This window comes from Podarcis cretensis (assembly GCF_951804945.1).
Source record: "Podarcis cretensis genome assembly, chromosome: 12".
Lineage (NCBI taxonomy): Eukaryota > Metazoa > Chordata > Lepidosauria > Squamata > Lacertidae > Podarcis > Podarcis cretensis.
Window position 1 is genome coordinate 32,713,618 of NC_137181.1, and position 19,656 is coordinate 32,733,273.

Below are 19,656 nucleotides of genomic sequence, written 5' to 3' on the forward strand. Positions count from 1 at the left end.
GAGGCACACCCTCATTTCACAAACTGTCTCTGAATACCCCCTGGCTTTCCCAAACTTTTTCATAAATGAGATGATATTGGGTGAGCACGGAGATGGGTCAAGCTTACTAATGACACTAAGGCTAGGTACACATTAGCAGCTTAAAACACAGCAAGGTTGCTTTTCCCTGCTGCACCTCAAACCGCGGTTGCACATTGCTGTACAAACCAGAGAGGAAGCAGGGATGTCTTCACCCAATGAATATTATTACCCTTTTGGTTTCCCTGTACCAGCAACACACACAGAGATAGAGATTTATGAGGCTGCCTGTCCATTCACTGTCATCTGCACATGTGCAATGGATCTCTCAAATGTACACACTTCAGGTTAACTATTAAGTGAAGGTGGCATACATTTTAAAATTGGATGGAAACTGTTTTGAAATGCATCAAACAGGAGTGTTTCTCAGGAAACAACAGGATATTTCATGTTTGTGTACCTACAGAAGCAACCCATCCTCCTTCACTATCTGAATGTGCTGCTCCCTGCCCCCCAAGCCCTGACCCCATTTAGGCTGCATGCCAGAGCACACCCCCTGGGGGAGTATTCTGCAGTGCTTTGACGCAGAATTGGGGGGGGGGGAGAATATGAGCAGCAAAGCAGCGCTCCCAAAGAGTGTTCCGCCACTGGCAAAAGTGGTGGGACAGACGGGGCGCTGGATCTTGTGCTTCTGCTGCCTGAGGCAGCTGCTTCACTCTGCCTCATAGGCAGGCCGGCTCTGTATTCACAGCTTCAAAGACTAATGGTGGGAGCACACTGGAGGCAGAGTAAATGCTAATGCATACACAGCCCAAATTATTCAGGGTGGTGAAAATAGAAAGAGATTTTGAGCAGCTTCAGAAGGTTATTTCCAAATTGAACAGCATTAAAGCAGCAAATGCTGTTCCGAGTAGCCAACGGAGAAACTGGAGCCAAAAAATAAAAAAATAAAAATCCAAACTCTACATATATATAGATAGGATCTGAGCTTGTGTAAGCAACCGGGAAAGACATCTCATGGGCACAATAAAAATGCCAACCCTGTGTGCAACTGCTGGGGGGGAAAGGTGAATTTCGTACTGGGGATAATTAGGAAAGGGCCAACAAATCTATGCTGGGACCACACTCAGTGTATTATGTTCTGGACATTGCATTTCAAAAGAATATAGAGCTGGGAAAGGGGCAGAAAAGGGCAACCAAAAGTGATTAGAGGACCAAAGAACTCTCCAAAGGGCATGGTTACATTTGGAGCTGAGAAAAAAGGCAAGCAAATGGGGTGAAGGAAACAACAACAATAGAATTATGCAGGGTGTGGAGCCAGCAGATAGAGAGACAAAAATTATCCCTCTCTCATAACACAAAAACCCATGGTCAACCAGTGAATCTGTAATTGCTGGACAGACAAAATGAAATACCATGTACACAATGCATGGTTCAACTATGGAGTTTAGTACCACAAGATACGATGGTGGCCATCAACGACAGAGCATGAGACTCTTTAATCTCAAGGCTGTGGGTTCGAGCCCCACATTGGGTGAAAGATTCCTGCATTGCAGGGAGGTTGGACTAGATGATAATTGTGGTCCCGTCAAGCCTTATGATTCATACTTAACCTAGATGGCTTTAAAAAGAAATTAGAAAACATTGTGAATGATAATGGTATCATTGGATACCAGTCAAGATGACTATATACTACCTCCAGGATCAGAGGGAGTAAGCCTTAGAATACCACTTATTGGGGAACAGCAGGAGAGTGCTATTGTCCTGGTATCCTGCTTTTGGGGCAGAGTTGGAACAGGGTGTTTGAGAAACAGGATGCTGAACTATATGACTGTTTGGTCTGAGCCAGCATGGCTGTTCTTATGTCCTTAGGAGAGTTCAGGGGCCATACTGGGATGCTGCCATTGTTTCAGACAACATATGCAGAAAGTATTGCTGAAGGCTACATTTTAAAGGCTACAGTACAATCTGATGCAAACTTTCCTGGGGGTAAACCCCATTGAACTCAGCAGAGCTTACTTCAGAGTAGACATTCGTAGGCTTGTGATATAAGTGTTGTACAATGTTAGCCATTACTAGTAAATGAAGAAATGTACAGTTTTCGTTGCTTCTGACTAGGCAACTATTTCAGTACACATTTCTATCAGGGAATGAACGCACTATATGCATGAACTAAGAGCGTAAAAATCTTCACATGCATTGGTTCATGTGAACTGACTTTGGAAATATTGATGCCTTTCACCACAGTGTGCCGATTTGCATTAATTAAAGCAACATGACACAGAAATAAATAGCTGCTAAACACAGCTGTATTAAAAACTTGTATGTTACTAACTTGGAGCACATGTGTTTAACACAGCACACAATTATAAAATCTTCAGACAATTTAAAGAGGAACTAAGCATCACACAGAGTTATCACAATATGTTCCATACTGGCTATGGAAAGTTATAAGCACCTCATTTTAATCACCCGTGCTTGGAGTCACCAACACTATGAAGCTCAGAAACATTTTTTAAAGAACAGAAACATCGCTCAGGGGTGCTGTCAGTTTACATATGCTATTTTTGGAAGGCTAGGCACACCAGAATTTCCGAGTTGGCATTTCACAAAATGCAAAGCACGTAACCATTTTGCAGGGGGTTGGACTAGATGACCCTTGGGATCCCTTCCACTTCTACAATTCTATGATTCTAAGCTCACACTGGGCAGATATTGATTTTAGAACACACAACTGAGGCCACTGTGAGGTGGGTTTACTATATCTAAAATCACATTTTTACAAAATGTAATTAAACAATAATTTCAGATACTGATAAATGCCGACCTAATTCTTTTAGGGTAAGGACCATAGCCTGGTGGTGGAATATCTGCTTTGCGTGCAAAAGTTCCCAGGTCCAGCCCCTGGCTTCTCCAGGTACAGCTTAGAGACCTTATCCAAAATCTCAGAGAGTCACTGCAAGTCATTTTCTGTTAGATGGTCATGGACCAGTGGTTTGGATAAGCTAGTTCCTATGTTCTTAATCTAGTTGGTGTGGAAGATATTTTTAATCAGTTGCTATACAACATTTATCACCCTTTCAGTTGGATGGAGAAGAGGGCCTTTAAACTATCCCTTCCAAAAAAAGCGATAATCAGAGATGTCAGAAAGGAAGGAATCAAGGCATCCACATTTCATCACTGTGGAGTTGTGTGGGAGGGGTGCACAGGAGGCAGGAGAAGAAACACCAGTTGCTTAAAACCAGTGCAGTCCAGAACCCATGAGCAGAAAATCTGTTTCTGTGCTGCCCTTCAGAAACAGCACTGTCCTCTGTTTCATGGTTTCAGAATACATTCCAATTGAACGTTTTCATAGGTAAATTCTACTTAAAAGATGACTGAAATATTAAGTTAAAACCAGACCTGTTCAGCAGTTGTAGGTACACTTCTTTGGAAATAAGCTTGAGGGAAATCCACAGGACTTACTTTGAAGTAAATACTGATAGAATCGCACTGAAAGCTATAGTAAACCCTATAAACCCTACCTCTGTTGTGCTTAGGTTTCACTGTCAACAGGGCCCCAAATCGGACTACTTACAGCGGAGCCTAAAGCATGCTCACCAAATGAATTCAATGGGGCTTACCCTCAGATAAATGGGGTCAGGATTAAAGCATTAGTCTGAATTCAAACCCATTGTTTGTTTTCTTAGTGTTGCACACTTAAAAACCAAAACAGAATTCAACCTCACAGAATTTTAACAGTGCAAAGAAAGCCTAGCAGGTGCATCACCTTTTAGAAACCAACAATTTAAATATCTTAAATAAGGATCCTTCTTTTTTTATTTTTTACTAGCACAAAACACAAATTGTCCATAAATGTATATACTTCTGATTCAGACTGAAAGTCCCACTGAGTTCATTTATACATACTGCTAGATTAGTCTGTATAGGGCTGCAGTCCAATTCTCAGTGGGACCCATTTTTAAATATATTTGTTAGTCACCCAATAGCCTAGGTCCTCTGGAAAATGTACAATCAAAGTTGAATTGTGCAGACTGTAATGCTAGGCTCCAGTGCTATGCTATGCTAAGTTCCACTGAACCCAGTGAGGCTCACTTTGACATACACAGCAGCCATATAACTTTGAGCAAGCATCACATTTCCCCAAGTCATTTGGAGGAGGAGAATCTGCCACCTTAAATGAAGTAAAGTTTCTAGTGACCAGCCACTGCAGAACTTTCTATCTGCAGACAAAACACGTTTTTTATATTAAAAAAAATTGCTTGTATCACCAAGGCAGCATATATAAACGCAGTATAAACCAACATGACACATATGACATCACCCCAACGTCACAGATAAATTTAGAGTAGACTCACTGAGCTGGAAAAAAAAGGCAGAAGTTAGGAAGATATGAATGGAAGAGCATCAAGGCTGCTCGCCACAACTTTCTTCCTAAGGTTCCCTTGGCATGTTTACATGCATACACCGAAGAAGGGGAAAAAACAAAAGGCGAACAAACAGCCAGGCATACACACAGAGACATAAATAAAGGCTGTCCCCAAGCCTCCCGACGCTGCAATCGATCCAGCCACCCAGGCAGGGATTTTGCTAACTTGCTGCAGGTGCAATGCAGACCGAGGATATTGCATGCATCTCAATTACAAGATAGCACGGGGTATTATTTTGGGGCGCGGGTGGCGAAGACAGGAGATAATACCAACTAGGCAGAAACACAGCAAGCATCCAAGCTGTGGCTTTGCAGCAGCAGCAGCAGAGTCTCGCGCGCCCATAGCGCGCGCACGCCGACCCTCTCTCACAAACAAACACATACATACATACATACATACATACATACACGTATCTGCACCCCAAGTCCTACTTAGCAGGCACTTGCTCGCCTCGACGCAGGAAGCCTCCAATGGGGGCAGCGCCACAGGCTGCCCTCGCCCAGGGAGCAGGACGCCCCGCCGCAGCCTCCCCCCGGCTGGGGGGCAGCCGGGCTGGGGAAGAGCCAAGCGGGCGCCTCCAGCCCCACGCTCTCCTCGCTCAGCCGCCACTGCCTTCCTTACCTGTTGGCCGCCAGCCGCGGCAGCTCTCCTCCCCTCTCCGCGCTGCCTCGGCTCCTTACGAGGCGCTTTTCCTCCGGGCAGCGAGAGAGCGTGTGTGTGCCCGCGCCCGCGCGCCCGCCGTCTCCCTCGCGAGGACACGGAGGCGGCGGAGCAGGGCTGACGACGCGGGCCCCGGAGTCTCCCGCGCCGTGTGGCCGCCGGGTCTCCCGGGGGCGGCGCAGAAGGGGCTGCCGGCTGCGGGGCGGCGGAGGCGGCAGGCGCCGAATGGTCGCTGCTGCTGCTGCTGCTGCTGCTGCTCCGCCAGGTGCTGCGAGGAAACGCCGCGCGCTCGCCGCAGCCTCCTCACCTGGAGATGATGGAATCGTCTGGAGCCGTCTAGGCCGGCGTCCTGCTCGCCTGCTCCTGTGGGAACATATGAGCCAACTCCTAGGGGCTGAGGTCCCTTTGCCCGCCCCCCCCCAAATATTTGAGTTGATGGGCATTCAAATGGGGGGGGTGTCACGTGATTATCTGGGACAGGGTGTACCTCCCCCCTCCAATATTTTATTCAAGTTGGCACCCTTGTGTGGGAAGCAGGGCACAGTAGCAGACCTATACTGGGGGGGGGGGGCGGGGGCTGAACTGTTATGCCCCCCCCCCTTTTGCAACCAGCAAGGAGGTCTGGGTTAGCCTTTCTTCAATGGGGTTGTTCCATGATAGATCACCACACTTTGCAACTTCTCTGCTGCTGAGCCCTGACCATTAGGTCCAATCATGACCAACTCTGGGGTTGCGGCGCTCATCTCGCTTTACTGGCCAAGGGAGCCGGCATACAGCTTCCAAGTCATGAGGCCAACATGACTAAGCCGCTTCTGGCGGACCAGAGCAGTGCACGGAAACGCCGTTTACCTTCCCGCCGGAGCGGTACCTATTTATCTACTTGCACTGGTGTGCTTTTGAACTGCTAGGTTGGCAGGAGCAGGGACTGAGCAACGGGAGCTCACCCCGTCATGGGGATTCGAACTGCTGACCTTAGGCAGCAACAAAAATCCATGTTAGTCATGCAACTCAAATTGGGTCAACGAGACCCATCGTGGACTAAATTTGCTTCTGGGGCCCCTCCAGGATTAGGGGCCCTGAAGCTTAATCTTCGTTTCATAGTAGATCAACCCTAGCAGGCAGGATGTGAGCCCAAGAGTGCTCTGCCCACTCGCAGTTCCCAGCAGACTGGCATTCAGAAGCCTAATGTCCCTGGCAGTGGAGGAAGAACATATAACCATTGTGACTAGTAGCAGTTGAGAGCCTTGTTCTCCATAACCAGTGCAATCCTAATGTCTGTTCAGAAGAAAGCCTTATTAGGTTCAGTGGAGCTAACTCTGGGAAGCAGCACTGGAGAGTAAGGAATCTTGCAGGCCACCTAAGTTCAATCTCTAGGAAGCTGCAGGGAATCTTGGGGTTGCCAACGTGGTGCCTATGGGCACCAAACTGTCCTTGAAATCTTTTGCGTGCACCTACCAAGCCTCTGGTTACTTAAACAGACACAAACACTGCCCTCTTGGTCACAGAGTGATTAGCTTTCCCCCCTGACAGTCCAGTCTGGCACCTACCTAAATGTATTTTCAGCATCGGGCAAACTCCATTTTGTTTCCCCCGACATCTTTAAAATATGTAATCTCTCTCTCTCTCTCTCTCTCTCTCTCTCTTAAGATGATGTTCATTATACTGTGGTTTTCACACAGTGGTTTAGTTCTATAGAATTTATCCCTTTGGCTTTCTTTATTAATTGATTATTGTAATGCTTTACTCTCTAGTTCTCTGTTTCGGGATGATTGTTTTGTTTTTAAGAGTTCTTTTATTTGCAGCTTTATTGATTCCTGCTTCACTGGAATTGTGATGTTTAATCTGTTTTTATTTTGAGGGGAAATTGATTGTTATTGGGGACTGATGAATGGGATGCTTAAATAAATAAATAAACATTTGCCGCAGATATTCTTAAGGCTGCAAAATAGGCTTATGGAATCTGCAATCAAGATGTCTAAATGGAAAACACTTTTATTTACATGCTCTGCAATTCTCGTTAACTGTGATTAGCGTTTCACATACCTGCCATCCCAATTTTAAAAGTCTGTAGCATGCTTTTAGAAATAAAAATGTAAGCACTCTGACATGAAGAGCCTTGTTAAACAAAATTAAGAAAGCTAAACACTGTTCTAGAAGCTGATTAAAATGTACTACAGAACATTGATAAAAGCTTCTATTTTGTTCTCAGATAGCATGGTAATATGGAAAGCAATTGCACAACATTGACAAAACTAGGCCACCTGCCGCATTATGGCTTACTTGTACCAAGTTATAAAAAGTACTTGAGGGTCCAAACCAGTACTGAAAATACAACCGATGAGGGGCTATATATTTATGGTAGAAGCTCCCACCTGCCAACACAACATGAGACACACTATGAGATATACACCAAGATGCATGGAGTTGCACCTTATGGCTACCTCCTTTTCCCAGGGAAGCTCCTGTATTGTAGTGAGCTCCACAACAGGTGGTAAGCCATCCAACAGGTGATGATATCCCTACCCCATATGAACCAACCCAGACCCTGCAATCGTCATCTGAAGCCCTTCTTTGTGTGCCTCCTCCACAAGAGGTATGGAAGGTGGCAACATGAGAGTGGGCCTTTTTGTGGTGGCTCCCAGCTTGTGGAATGCTCTCCCCAGGGAGGCTCACCTGGAGCATTCATCATTATGTTTGTTATGTATCTTTAGGCACCAGGCAAAACATTCCTCTTCTCCCAGGCCTTTGGCTAATTGAACAATATCTGGCCTTTTAAACTGGTGGGGGTATTCATTTTTGTTTGTTACTATGTTATGTATTTGTGTGGTTTAATATTGTAAACTGCCCTGTGATCCTTGGATGAAGGCCAGTATATAAATTTAATTAATTTAATTAATAACACCATAGACAACCCCTGCTGTTGTCTAATCGCTGTCCATGGTGCTAAGACACTGATCAGCAACCCCATATGTCTCTTTCCTTATCGATATGAGACCATTCAATAAAATACATAAAAATCCTGTTTCTTGGTTGTTAGGATGGTACATAGGGATCTTTTTCCTTGCCTTAACACAATCTGGCTTCATCTAGGCTTAGGATGGAACTCTTACAAGGTAAAGAGTTTGGTGCTACCAGAACTCAGGACTGTTGCCCCTTGACACTTTTCTCAAACTCTGAGTGGAAGGTAAAAGGAGGGGGAAGCCCCTCAAGATGCCCAAGTTGGATGAAGTATGGCTGCCATGGTGTATGAGTCAGTCAGGAGTGGGATACTGGGTCTTGCTGGGATATTACTCAACCATCTAACCCAGGGAGGTCCAACTTTTTCATATCGAGTGGGCCGCAAGAGTATTTCAACATGGAACCCATGGGCTGCACACTGCCTCACGTAGGGTAAGCAAGGCCAAAATGTGATGCCCCCTCAGTCTTTGCGCTGCCTTCCCAAAGTCAGTTAAGGGAGGCACTGGGCAGGAGGCTCTGGCAGGGTCCTAAAGCTCCTCCAAAGCTGGGAAAGCACCAATTAGGCTTTGGGAAGGAGACAGGAGGACTTTAGGACCCTGTCAAAACCCAACATGAACTGCATGTTGATTAAATGCCCATTAACAGATGTATGAACTTAAATCCAATTTCTGGGCTAAAATTCACAATCATCAAGTATATAATTAAGTACACTAATGATTTGTCACTTCTAAAAATAATGTTTCTCCCGCCATAATTAATTTCAGGAGGTGTTTTTTTTCCTAGAGGAAGCATATTTGCAAATACGTAGCTCATAATTATCCCTCCCTTCTCCAGGATTAATATAAATATTACAACATAGTGACTTTAAAGAAATAGTGGATGTTTACTGCCAGTTGCGGGCTGATGCAGCCTATGGCAGGTAGATGACCTTCCAACTTTGGCGCAGCCTTCTCCACCAGCCATGCTAGGACCAGAGGGAGAACTTCTTCCCTCTGGTCCACTCCCTAGCTATAAAAGCCAGCCACACTCAGGCCTTGGTTTCAGTTGACGCTCCAGTATTTGCAGGCTAGCCTATTCTTTTCAGCCAGTTTTGTTCCAATGACAGCAGAGCATAAGCTCTGCCTTGATTTCAGGATGATCGCTTTCAAGCTCTGGCACCCGGGGCTCAGCCAGAGCCCTTTCCCGAGATCCTGTGGGTGTTTGGAGGCGCACCATGATGCAGAGAGTATTACAATCCTGTTATTCCTTCCACATTCCGAGCATACTCTAGGACATGGAATTTTTGTGAAGCCTTTAGGTCACAGTTTGGGGTGGGCTCGCACTTCTCTCATGAATGGGAGGAAGATGTCCTGCAGCACTCCATGTCCCATAAAGAACGGGGGTTAGCTGCCAAGACCATGTCCTTGCATGTAGCCGCAACCACATTCTTTTGGAAATTACTCCGGTTCCCCAACCCATGTTATTACTTCCATGTATGCAAGCTGCTGGAGGGCTGGCATAGGCACCACCACCCTCCAGACCCAGACATCAGGAAGCCAATTACATATGATCTCCTCTCCAAGGAATCAGGGTACCCCATTAAAGGGATCCAGGGGAAAGTGCTTCTGTCAGACTACAGCTGATGAGCTATAGATCCCCCCAAAATGGTGATCTAAGGGAGGGCTACCCCAATTTGATATATGTCATAGGGTGATCCTTAACCTTGATGAACTCTGCCAAATAATCTTGCATCAACCCATCCGCTGGTTGATTCTTTGACAGAGTTCATCAAGGTTAAGGATCACCCTATGACATAGATCAAACTGGAGCACCCACTGAGATCACCATTCTATACAAATCAATAGCATTTTTGAAACTGTTCTAAGTTGGAGGGCTATTTATAGCCTACTTATGTGCAGTAAAGGCAGGTTTGTTGGACAACCATTTGTAAGCCGATATCCTAAAAAATGTAAACAGAGTGCAATAGCTTTTCTAGCCCTCCAACATGTACTAACCTTTCTTCAAATGTACTAAGGTCATTCTCTGTGCTTAAAAACTTATTGATATCACAAATCAAATCAGAAAGGCTAGTACAGTTCAGAGAGTTCCTGTAAAATAAAAGTACATTTAAGAACAACAATGTCCCACAAATACTCTTCAAAACATTTTTTTAAAGTACAGGACTAGCCAAATACGTATAAAAGATATAGATTATTGTGCATTGTTCATTAATATGGACAGTTAGCCATAACATAAGGCCTACGTGAAATGGTACATACAAATCAGGCTTAGGGGGACAGAGCAAGATTGCAGCTGCTGCCCCTGGCTCTAACCTTCATTAGGATTTATGAGTAGATCATACATGGGTACAAGCTGGATCCATGTAGTTTCTTTCCATGCACTGTGTGCCCTACATGTTGTAGGGTACAAATGGGGCACACAGTTTGTACAAGCATAGGCTTAGCTGGAAGTAGCAATGGGGCAGAAATTCGGTTTGGTTTGCATTTTAATGTGAACCTAACTAATTTGCATTTCCTGAAAAAACACATAAAGTGAAATGTAGCTGTCCTTTGAAATGTGCACCCAACTAGCATGGCCATTGATCAGGGATGGTGGGAGTTGATGGTGGGAAGGCACCTGGTTGGGGAAGGCCATTTGCTGTTGTTGTTGCTGCTGCTGTTGCTCCATTGACTCAAACTGATCAAACATTTGTCTATTTGTCATGAACTGGCAGGACAATAGGGGGAGGAAGATCCCAGAAAGGGGTGTAGCCAGGACTGGGACACACTGGGGCAAGCTGGGGGTGGGAGCGGAGGGGCTGGTGTAGGAAGTATTTACAGTGTGATGCAGGATGGGAGTCAGTGCACAGGAACCAGAGAAGCAGGACCCTTCACCAGTGCCAGAGGGCCCTTGTCTCCATGAACATGGTAGGCTCTGAGGTATAGGGAGCACTGGAAGGGATGCCATAGGAGGCTGAGACAGGCAAGAGCCCACAGCCCAGCTCTGTAGTTGGCCAGGTAAGGGGTGGGGTGGGGGTGGCTAGCTCTGGGAGGTGTGTGATTCCTCAGCTGGAAGCAGGGCCTTGCTTGAATTGAGTCTTCACAGGTACAAAATGTACACAAAGCTGATCAACACATTGGGGTCCAGAGTGGGGACAGCAGACATGACTCCTGTTATATGCATTTATAGATGGAATTTGAAAGTCTGAAAGGGGCACAGCAGCCCTTAGACTTTAATTATCACTGAAGAAAAGTGCATTTGTCAGTGACCTCACTTGTATGTTTATTAGCATATTAACATGCACCCATTTATCCTGTTTGCTCGGCTTAATGTTAGTTTTGAGGGTTTGGTCAGCATGGAGCTTTGTCTGTGCTTGCTTTTGTGTTCTTTAACACAAAGTGTGTGTGTGTGTGTGTGTGTGTGTGTGTGTTCATCAGCACCACAACACACCAAGAAAAGGAGGTTCAACGCCTCACCAGTACTCAAAAAAATAATGCCGCCTGCCCAGTGCAGCAATTAACCTTAGGGGGGAAAATGTTCTTCATTGCAGACCGCACAATGGTTCTCACCTAAGAAGAAAAACCACAATTTAGTAAAGCCTTTATAGCATAGCATCTCTGATGCGCACACATTAGTCATCTCTAATTGCTTTTCATTGTATGGCTGCTTTCAAGATCGTTGAGACTTATTCACTAGCCACACGAGTCTTAGAAGTCTTATTTATAGCTGTCCAAAAGGCAAACCAGTAGTAGAGATAGAGATGTCCTGGCAGAAAGAGAAGAATGTCCCATCTGTCACAGGACATCGAAGAGCCTTTGACCAACACCCAGAGGCTAAGAACCAATTCACACTATTTTCAAACAGCAAGTATAGCACTATCAGGACCAAACAAGGCAAGATATGTCACTTGGAATCATGACAGTGTTCCTTTTCTTTTTCTTTTTAAACAAAAATGATAATTAATGCACTGGGGGGGGGCAGCTGGACTACTACAGGAAGGGAGGTTTGCCTGGTCCTCTTCTGCTGTGGACCTCACAAGAATCCACCTCCCTGAACACGGGGAGCTGCCTTATTTCAAGTCAGACCATTGGCCATCCTGCTCAGCATTACCTACACGGGCTGGCAGCAGCTCTCCTGAATTTCAGAGAAGGGTCTACCGGCAATACCAGTAGATTGAAACTGGGGTATTTTGCATTCAGAGCTACCACTAAATCACAAATTGCTATAAGCTCCAGTAGAAAAGCTTCCATAGTCACCGAATGTGTGAAGGGAGGGAGCTACCAAATTCTCTTTTCAGATTCAAAGAGGTGACTGGTTTCAGCCACAAAGACCTTAATGAAAGAGACAGCAAAGGTTCGTCAGCTGGCACATATTCTGGTGTCACATATGCCAGCACCTGCCAGATATGCATTTGGGCCACTTACTAAGGTAAAGGTAAAGGGACCCCTGACCATTAGGTCCAGTCATGACCGACTCTGGTGTTGCGGCGCTCATCTCGCTATATTGGCCGAGGGAGCTGGTGTACAGCTTCCGGGTCATGTGGCCAGCATGACTAAGCTGCTTCTGGCAAACCAGAGCAGTGCACGGAAACACAGTTTACCTTCCCACCAGAGCGGTACCTATTTATCTACTTGCACTTTGACGTGCTTTCGAACTGCTAGGTTGGCAGGAGCAGGGACCGAGAAACGGGAGCTCACCCCGTCATGGGGATTCGAACTGCCAACCTTCTGATCTGCAAGTCCTAGGCTCTGTGGTTTAACCCACGGTGCCACCCGCATCCTTGGGCCACTTACTATCAGAGGTCAAATGATTTCAATGGAATTCATTTCTACATAAGCACATTTAGGATCAAAGCTATAACCTATAAGCTAGGAAAACTCTGTGGAGCCCTTTCTTGGGCATGTGGAAAGGCCATTTGCCTGTAAGGATAATTTGTACTCAATGAAACACACACATGATTTAATGCAAGATCCAAAAACCCTCTCCAAGAGAACTGGGTATTCTTTGGCACGAGACAATGCTGCAAAAGTTTGGCAAATTTAAGAAAGAAATGCAAAGTGGCAGGCAATCAATCCAGGATTTATTTTCTTCCTTCCAAATTGTTGTTAACTAAAGTTCCTGAGCTTGGTATCAAGAAAAGAAAATGCCGAAGATTCCCAGGAGCCAAAGACAGACAACTCTACCGATTATTGGATTGTGTGCTATTTATAGAAATCTAACCTTTTTAGCCCCAAATACAGGCAAGCAAAAAAAGTCAGTGCAGTGTCATACATTTAAGCCTCAAATTATACTAATTTCATGCTCTTCTTGCATTTTAATGATCAGCGAGAATCAGCAAAAGCCTTTCAGTGAGTCACTAGCACCACAAACAAGGTGGTGTTGGTGTACTTTAACACAGGCAATTGGCTCCTCAGCTGTTAAGACACTACAGTGCATTTCAACAGCATTTTGACAAATGCTGGCTGGCTAAGGACCGTAGCTCACTGGCAGAGCTATAGCTTTGCATGCAGGAAGCCCCCCATCTCCAGGTACAACCAGATATTAATATTGCACATTTTGAAGTGACCTCTCATGTGATCTAAGGTTAAACACTCATGTGTTAGCTAGCAGAAAACAATAGTTAATTATCAAGGAGTTCAGAGACCACCTCTTGGCTTTAATATAGCCCATGGGAAATCCCCATGTTAAAGCCCTTTCAGAAATACACAAGCATTCACAATTTCTGTGTGAATTAAACCAATTATACTTAACACAACTGAAATCCTAGACAGCTGCTGCCAGTGTGTAGACAATACAGAACTGTTGGACGTGTTTCAAGCACCTTGTCCATCTCCAATGAGATATTTATGCAGCAGTAAAAGAAGCCCTCGGCCTTTTTTTAAGGTAAAGGTAAAGGTACCCCTGCCCGTACGGGCCAGTCTTGACAGACTCTGGGGTTGTGCGCCCATCTCACTCAAGAGGCCAGGGGCCAGCGCTGTCCGGAGACACTTCCGGGTCACGTGGCCAGCGTGACATCGCTGCTCTGGCCAGAGCCAGAGCCAGAGCCGCACACGGAAACGCCGTTTACCTTCCCGCTGGTAAGCGGTCCCTATTTATCTACTTGCACCCGGAGGTGCTTTCGAACTGCTAGGTTGGCAGGCGCTGGGACCGAGCAGCGGGAGCGCACCCCGCCACAGGGATTCGAACCGCGACCTTTCGATCGGCAAGCCCTAGGCGCTGAGGCTTTAACCCACAGCGCCACCTGCGTCCCTTCCATCTCCAATGAGATATTTATGCAGCAGTAAAAGAAGCCCTCGGCCTTTTTTTAGTTAGACACAAATATGGGAAAATTCCTCATCATACATTTTTCTTTTCTAATTATGCTTAGATGATAAAAAAGGAGAGAAATCAATAGTTTTTAAATCTCCTGTCACTTTTGTCAAGGAAGTGACAGATCAAATAATCAATTCTAGGGGAAAATGGATTTCTTTTTAGCGTCTCTGAAAATAACAATGCTTAGCACTTAACTGAGCTAGTCTGTGAGTGGGTGTCATTTTTTTACCCTCTTTTTCTCTGTAGTTCCTCTTAAAAAGGGGGTGTGGTAATTCTTCCACTGCAGATATTTTGCTCAGAAAAAGTCTTGGTTCATTCTCCCAATGGGAATCTAATTTGTGCACCAACCCATTTTTTAAAAAATATTGTTCAAACCATCCCCTTCCCCCTAGAATGGTGGACCCATGTTTATTGAGATGAGATTTACTTCTCTAATTTTCTGAAATATTCCTTCTTTATGGATGGTGGAGCTTGTTCTGTTAGAAGGAATAAGACATTGCCCCACCAACCTCAATGTGCTTTCAATCACCCTTCCTTCTCACAAGTTGCCCAGGGGTTGGCCTTGACTGCTGGCTCCATTCTCCTTAATCTTAGTGTTGATTCTGTAGAAGTTCACAGAGAGAAAGACAGGGTCAAAATGAGAATGTGTTGGTTCTGCATGTCATTCACTCTAGCTCCACCTATCATTGGCCTCCCCGTCTCCTGCCCTACCAATAGACACCAGCCATCACAGATGACTGCAGATCAGCCATACACAGAAACAAATGAACCATGAGAATATTCCAACAGCACTTTTAATATGAAAAATACTTTTACAAATTTTAACCGTTCCACTTTGCAATACCCACATGAGGCACAAACTGCCCCTTGCTTTTAAATGTGCTTAATTGTAAACCTAGACCTTGTTAATTCCAATGGGAGTTTGTCATGTTTCCCTTACTTCATTGGGGTTCTATCTAACATAATAAACACAAGAGACACAATAGCACAGAGGTCTTGCCACTTACAAGGGATCCTCTGTTTCAGCGGATGAAGTATTAAAATAAAATGCTAAAGAAGAATAAGTAGGCATCGAAGTGCATGCATAGCTCTGGTTTGGAGAATCTTTGCAGTAAGCTTCCCACTGGGAAGGTGGAAATAAAAGCCAGTGTAATTAAAATTGTAAATTTCATCAAAAATCTGTTTGCAATTGTCAGAGCTGCCTCTAGGTCCCAGCTCACAGAGGACCAACGCCTGGCTGTCGTTATGTACAAAAGTCTTTTTTGAGGTTTAGTTTCCATTTCAAAGCCGCAGCGCGCAGCTCTACGTCTTAAAGCCTAGACCGGCGAAGTCCCATCTGAGTCTCCGCCCCTTCCACACCAGTTTAAGACTCTCGCTTTGCTCCACCTCTTCCTAGGTTCCTTTCTCCTCTGGGCCCTCCTGCCCGCTAGGGTTTCATCCTTTCTGGACTCCTCTGACGCTGACCCCCCTGATTCTTCCCCCTCCTTCCGGCGGGCTTTAGGACCTGGTTCCCTATCCGGGCTACCTTCTGTGCCGCTCGCCTGTACATTTGAACTTGGCGCGCGCGCCCAGCCGGCAACTTTCCTCTTGACCGTTCCCTCGCTCTCCGATGGAGGCGTGGCCAACCCTGACTCATCTTCTCTCGCTGGTGGTGAATATGTGGGCTCTGATACCTGGGACTCCTCCCCCCCACTACGCTCTGGTGGGGAAGCTGGTCCTGATTTCCAACTGCTGCTCTGGGAGTCCCCGCTGGCCCCTTGCTTCTGGGGTGTCCCCCTTGGGTCCCCCCTGCCCTGGCCATTGGCGCCCCCTTCTGTGAATCTTCTGATTCGCTGGAGAGGCTCATGGAATCTCTCGGGCTGCTGTCATCTTCTCCTACGCTGCCCTCGGATTGCTCCCCCTCGCTCTCCATCTCCTCCCCTCCCTGCGCTCCCGCTGAGTCCCTGACAGCAATGAATAAAGGAACCCTCCCAGGATAGCCAGTTTTATTAATGATTTAGAAATACCAACACAATTTGGTTAGAATGGTTAGCTCAGCCAGCCACACCTACTATGTTCTAAAAAGGAGTTCTACATTTAAACACAAAAATCAACACCTATCAAACAGAAGGAGACCATCTAGGTGAACGTATTCAGAGATAATGTGATATATCACAGGAATGCTGTTCTGCTTACAAAATTCATTTATTGATTTCAGTTCAAACCTTCCCACCTGCCATAATAAAAGCCCCAAGCCTGTAGCCCTTAAAAATAATAATAATAATTTCATGAATTGACTTAGAAGAAGCTTAAGTTGGGTCTTTTATTCACTCATTCTTGATCTTCAAAATAAACAGGCTTTTTTTTTACCCTATTCTACTTCCATTTATAATTTGTGATTCCTTATTTAATTGTCCCCAACAGCTGACACTAACAGTGTTAAAGCTAAGAACTTGCCAAATCACTTCAACACCTGATATTTGTGTTTATCCAAAACATTTTAGCAAGCAGCAACCTAGAAACTCCAGCGTTGGTTCATGGTCCACATAATTGCTTTAAGTCTAAAAGTAAATGGTGTTCTTTCTTTAGATTTAACAATCAGTACATTTGAGACTCCCCCACAATGTTCTGTTTTCCCCATTAATTAAACATTGTTATTTCAATGTTTTCAAGCACTGTACATGAAACAGCTAATTAATTCAACTCAATGCTTATCTCTATCATGCAGTTGGTAAGGAACTTCCAGCACTCAGCAGGTCTCCTACAATAGACATCCAACAAAAATGGCAGGCACAAACAACCTGAAGACGCTTGTTGAGCCAACTTATTTGACAGACATATAGAGCCTCTGTATACATTGAAGGAATGCACTTAGAGATGTGTTTTTACAAGTGCACAGATGGGGAACCTGAGGTCTTCCAGATGCTGTTAGACAAGCTATAATCTAGCTCCTATCATCATTTACTATTGACCATGCTGCCTGGAGCTAATGGAAGTTGAAGTCTTAACAACCCGTCCTAGGAGATGAGGTGTCCTATGCATGCATCAGGAACCCCATGCCCATATCAGTTGCTAAATGGGAATGCAAATATATGATCACTCTGTGGGGTGTTACCGTAGTTTTCCTTCCGTAGGACACCCCCTATTTTTGGGGACACAAAATTAAGAAAATGGGGAGGATTGCCCAAAGGTGTTGAGCTTTTTTGGGTGAGGATTTGGATTTCCCAGAGTTGCTGAGCTTTTTTGGGGGGAGGGATGCCGAAAATCACTCACCCACTGCTAAGACAATTGCACGCATGGCCGAAGACATGCACCCGCAAAACAGCCACCCTATTGACGCAGCGGCAGCCAATAGCCTGCAGCCCTTCTCACAGCCACCAATCACCCACACTGTTGCCGCTGAGACTAATCGCCCAACCTCCCTCTGTACTAACCATGTATAAGACGAGGGCTAATTCTGAAGCTAATTTTTTAATTAAAAACCCCCGTCTTATAGATGGGAAAGTACAGTAAATAGTTATTTCTATCAACAATTTCTGGCAACTACTTTGTGATTGGCAAGGTACTATTCCAAGACAAACTGAGGAATTTACCGTATCTCTGAGACTAAGCCGCCTCAAGATCCCTTCAGTTGAGAATTTGCCTTCTGTATTTCTCTGCTTCTAGGAATTTACTACACAAGGTTCCAATTGAATGTCTTTATCTTCCACCTAAGGAAGATGATAGACCTCTATCCATAGGATGATAGACCTCTTGCATTTGGCAATGTCTCACTTGTTCTTCAAGTCCTGAGATGATGATGAGTTGAGAAATATGAGCATGTGTGATACCACCAACCTCAAGACATTTATACAATTGTACCCCACATGCTGGAAAGGAGTGAACCAGAATCCAAGGCACTGCGCACAGCATTCTGCATGCTCCCAGGGACTTTCCACCCTCCTCGCCAGGAGCAAAACGTGGGGACTCTCCAAAGTACATTGTAAGCACGGATGGTCCTCCTCCTCCCTATTGCTTTTGGAGGATGGATGCAATGACAAAACATAAGAGGTGCAATGATCCAGGGTCATGGGGAGGTGAAAGACCCTTGAGTGTTTCTGTAGCAGGGTCCCAGCAAGGTCATTGTCTCCAGCATCTTAAAGCTGCCCAATCAACATGAAAGGGAAGAGTTTCAACCACAGGGAAACCTTCTCACCTTTTGTGCTGATTGGAGCCAATCAGACTGAAAGGAGGTGATTCAGCCACTGAGGATTGGCTCCAAAGGTCACTCTGGAGAATGTGTGAGACGAACAGCAAGGAGGAGTTCTGCATGTTCTTTGTTGCAGCATAGAGAAAGTAACCCAGTTCTCATGGTGAGCTGCTGCTTACTTATAGGTTCAATTTGAAGCAACAGCCATCATTTGAAATACTGATCAGCACATGACAACTAGCTTGCATTGATACTCCTAATGCCGAGGCAGCATTTCACTCTAGAGAGAAAATATATTAACAGTGCAATCCTATGTACGCCTATTCAGAAACAAACCTCATTGAGTTCAATAAGACTTACTTCCAGGAAAGCAGTTTAGGATTGCAACCTAGGTTTTTTTTTCTAGTTTCCCCAGCTCTGCTGAAATAGCAGTTGGTACTGTCTGAATCATCCTCGTAATCTAATCTTTACAAACCACCTGAAGTTTATAGTATACTGTTATTTTTAGTTGTAATTTTGAAATGGCTCCATTGCTTGCTCTCAGTGTAATAAGGAGAAACATAGAAAAAATGACAAGCCCTAGAGAGCAAGCATGTTTATTTCTCACTCAAAATAATCTCTCCGCAAAGGTGAAATAAATAAAGCAAGCTCAGATTGGGCAAAAACACCACTTGATTCCATATGAGATAAAGTATTTCATCTTTCATTGACATTTGAATTATTTCCCCTGCAACGTTGTCAGCATTCAACTGGGAGTAGGCATCACTGAAAACAATGGTACTTAGGTCTAAGCAAACATGTTGGAAACCAGTTATTGGAAACTACAGGAGGGGAGAGTATTGAAGGGCCCAAATCCTGCTTGTAGGTTTCTCCACAGGTGTCTGGTTTGCCACTGTGATAACAGAGTGTTGGACTAGATGGGCCACTGGCCTGATCCAGCAGAAAATAATAATAATAATAATAATAATAATAATAATAATAATAATAATAATAATAATTATTATTATTATTATTATTATTATTATTATTATTATTTATACCCCACCCATCCAGTTGGGTTTCCCCAGTCACTCTGGGTGGCTCCCAACAGAATATTAAAAACACAGTAAAACATCAAACATTAAAAACTTC

At 44.9% G+C, this 19,656-nt stretch overlaps 1 protein-coding gene across 5 annotated transcripts in view; it reads right to left on the reverse strand.

Annotated features, from left to right (window-relative positions):
- The window catches only part of DGKB (diacylglycerol kinase beta), a 298,387-nt gene that overhangs the window by 233,794 nt on the left and 44,937 nt on the right, over window positions 1-19,656 (reverse strand). For 2 of the 5 annotated variants that reach the window (XM_079947903.1, XM_079947904.1), the window contains exon 1: window positions 5,070-5,264. The exons of 1 other annotated variant lie outside the window; for it this stretch is intronic. The gene's annotated coding sequence lies outside the window, so the exon portion shown is untranslated. Of the gene's footprint in view, window positions 1-4,855; window positions 5,042-5,069; window positions 5,265-5,415; window positions 5,494-19,656 lie in introns of those variants that run through there. 2 more of the 5 variants (XM_079947906.1, XM_079947905.1) reach the window with 2 other exon arrangements.